Source organism: Setaria italica, chromosome VIII (assembly GCF_000263155.2).
Source record: "Setaria italica strain Yugu1 chromosome VIII, Setaria_italica_v2.0, whole genome shotgun sequence".
In the NCBI taxonomy this organism is placed as follows: Eukaryota; Viridiplantae; Streptophyta; class Magnoliopsida; order Poales; family Poaceae; genus Setaria; species Setaria italica.
In genome coordinates, this window is record NC_028457.1 from 38,145,190 (window position 1) to 38,148,723 (window position 3,534).

General features: G+C 41.8%; 1 long non-coding RNA gene across 3 annotated transcripts; it reads right to left on the reverse strand.

The window, feature by feature from the left end:
- Nucleotides 1-251: 251 nt before the first annotated feature.
- Nucleotides 252-2,832, reverse strand: LOC111258201. 3 transcript variants are annotated; one of them, XR_002678809.1, is made up of 4 exons: nt 2,749-2,832; nt 1,687-2,026; nt 707-1,484; nt 252-594 (listed from the first exon to the last, which is right to left on the reverse strand). It is a non-coding gene; the product is annotated as an uncharacterized LOC111258201 (long non-coding RNA). The 3 variants fall into 3 exon arrangements; XR_002678808.1 differs by having other exon boundaries at nt 707-1,524; XR_002678810.1 differs by having other exon boundaries at nt 707-1,524; nt 1,687-1,831; nt 2,749-2,824.
- Between the last annotated feature and the right edge of the window lie 702 nt (nt 2,833-3,534).

Here is a 3,534-nt window from a genome sequence, read left to right on the forward strand (position 1 = left end):
TTGCATCATCAATAAAAGTAAGAAAATATTTTTTCCTCCTTTAGTCAAAACACCATTCATCTCACATAAATCAGAATGGATCAAATCTAGTGGTGCCAGATTCTTCTCAAACTTTATTCCCTGGAAAGGTTTTCAAGGTTGTTTTGCTTGCACACAAGTTTGGCACTTAGAATTTTTTACTATATCACATTTAGGAATTAACTTAGATCTGGACATTCTAGCAATTGTATCAAAACCAACATGACAGAACCTCGAATGCCATACATCAGCAGAATTTTTATTCAAACCAGTAGTAAAATTCAAACTATAAAAAGAATCCATAGTACTTAGGCGGAACAAGCCTCCGCTGTCATAGCCTTTTCCTATAAACACCCCAAATTTAGACACTACAACTTTATTCAACTTGAATACTAGCTTATAACCACTCCTACATAGGAGAGACCCACTCAACAAGTTCTTGTTTATCGCAGGCGCATGCTGGACATTCTTCAATTAGATGGTTTTCCTTGAAGTAAGCTTCAGATCTACCGTACGAACACCAAGAACAGAAGAACGCGTTCCGTTTCCCATTAGGACGCTGGAAGCCCCTGCTGCCTGATATGAAGAAAAAAAGGAAACATCAGAACACACGTGAACGTTTGCACCAGTATCAACCCACCAGTCGATAGACTGAAATGCAGAATAAACAATAGGAGATTTACCGTACCCTCCTGAAATCGAGGCCTTGCCAATGGTCACATGAGTTAACTTTTTGCTCAGTTCAGTGGTCTTATCCTTGCGGTCATGACAATCCTTGGCAATGTGACCAGGATTACCGCACACGTAATAGGTGATGTCCTTCAAATCCTTCTTCTCTGTTTTCTTCTCTTTAAAGCTAGTAATCTTATTAGCCTTGGGACCCTTTCTTCTTATTAAATTGTTTCTTCTTTTGAACAAAATTGACACTGTTATGCACGTTCTTCACCTGCACATTTTTTACCCTTGCCTTCTCTTCCACATTAAGAGCTGCAATGAGATCTTCTATAGAAATATCTTCTCTTTTGTGCTTCAGAGATGTAGCAAAATCACGCCACTCTGTAGGAAGTTTAGCAACAATCGCTACTGCAACAAACTTTGGACGTAGAGCACATCCCAAATGTGCAATCTCACCAACTAGAAACTGGAGGTCGTGTGCTTGAGTTACAATTGATTTAGCACTATCCATGCTGAAATCAAAGAACTTTCCACACACATACAGCCAGCGACTGGCTTCGGCTTCGGCTTCTGCATACTTTTGCTCCAAAGCCTCCCACAGCACAGTGGTCGATGTGTAATTCATATACACATCATAGAGTTAGTCCGCCAAGATGGTTTGGATGCAACCCAATGCGGTGTTATTTGCATTCTCAAACTGCATAGTTTGCTCTTCTGTGAAGGGAAACACAGAGTATATCACCCACCATAGCCCCAATGACATGAGCCAAAACTTGGCCCTTGTCTGCCATCTGCGGAAGTTCTTAATGGCATCAAATGCATTTGCCGTCACTAGATCACATAAATAGGCAATCAGGTTTTTGGATATTGGAAATACGTGCCTAAAGTACAGTTTAGATTTTAATTGGAGGAAAAATACATATAAAAAATGATGCAAGGATATAACACATGTAAACAGGCAACATACTGACTAGAACAGGATAAGGAAATTACTCAATGATCCCACGTAGAACAAAGTCAAACGTGTTGAAGCAGATGTTGCAGAATCACTAAGCGGTCGCGTGTAGACGCTGCCAAAAAACCTGATTGCCACCCCGTGCAAGTGTCGCGCGATAGTAGTTTCGGAGATCCCGCTTTCCTTCAAGTCCGGTGCACGTCGAATTCAAAGGTCGACGAGGCGCAATAGCAAGAGGTTTAGTACAGCAAAAATGGAGTGCGCGAGTGGGGAGACGAGCGTGTGACAACGTGCCTTACAACCAGGACATCTCCTGGTGTTATAGTGTTATAGGCCTCATAGCACATCAAATTCCCCTCGTCAAGAAGTCGAAACTACCTATTTGAATGACACAACGAAAATGGAGTGCGTGAGTGAGAGACGAGCGTGTGACAGCATGCCTTACAACCAGGATGTCTCCTGGTGTTATAGGCCTCATAGCGCATCAATTTACTCTCATCAAGCAGTAGAAACTGCCCATTTGAATGATTGAAACTGCTACAATCAAATAGCAGAACTGGTCGCACTTTATTGCTATTTAAAATGGTAGTTTCAACCACATTGAAGAGCCATTAGGCTCAGCATAAAAAAATAGAAACCGCACAAATAATAGCCTGCTATACATAGCAACGGTCTCCTTCTCTCTCATATACACCTATTTTGCATAGAAAGGAGACTCCTATATTTAAGCAAGACAACCTCTCCTTAAATTAGCTATATGAGACTAAAGGTTGTGCATGTTTTGGAATTTTCATATTAGGCCACACAGGCGCCTAAATCCAACAGTTAGTACCGATCATTGCAGTATACTGGGTATCTAAAATTCGATGCAGTTAAATTTATGGTGACAAGATCAAAAGGAATCCAAACATGATGCTGGTTTTTCTTTTAAAATTTCACATTTGACTTTGGAGTTCGAATTTTCAGTGCAATTCATTTGGAGGGACGACTGGGTCGCGTTTTCCGAATAAAAAAAGAAAAGTTATATATTGAAGAACACTGCTGTAAAATCATGCAGTTTGTGAAGCATATTATAAGCCCAACAGGCAGGCTGAAAGTACCTCAGTTTTCCTAGCATTTCTTGAAGACGGAGTCCGTCGTCTTCTACGTTTAGTTCCCTCTCGAGATGTGTCATCAGTTGAGCTGTTTGGTCCCCAGAAAGTCAGGCGAGATTTCAAGCAAACAGTGAAATCAAGAATTCAATCTCCGACAGGCTTGGGTTATTCAGTCCGGACTAAAATTCCGATCACATTGAATGTTTAGATACTAATTAGAAGTATTAAGGGGGTGTTTGAGTACCATCCGCTAAAATTTAGCACCTGTCACATGGGATGTTTGGATACTAATTAGGAGTATTAAACATATGCTAATTACAAAACTAATTGCATAGATGAAGTCTAATTCGCGAGACGAATCTATTAACTCTAATTAGTCCATGATTTGACAATGAGGTGCTAGAGTAACCATTTGCTAATGATCGATTTGACAACAACTGCTCCCAGTTGCGCTTGCAGTTGCACCCAAATGCATCTCTTCAAACACACAAGACAAACTGAGCCACCATGCATGCATCTGAAGCGTCCTGCATTCTGTTCTGCTTCTGCCCCCGGGGGAAGTCCGGTGGAGTCCCCCAAACCTCCATCCGGGAGCAGCAGCAAAACGAAGAGGCTTCCAGAACACGAACCAAGGTACTCCGTACTCACATGGCGCCAGGGTAACTCGTGCTGAAGCCCTCCTGCACCTGATCCAAGACATGCATTGTTGCAGGTCAGGGCTAACTAGCTTATGAGTTATGACCAAGCCCATCTCTTCTCGAGACCAAGTAGCTAGCCAATGGCTCAATGCAA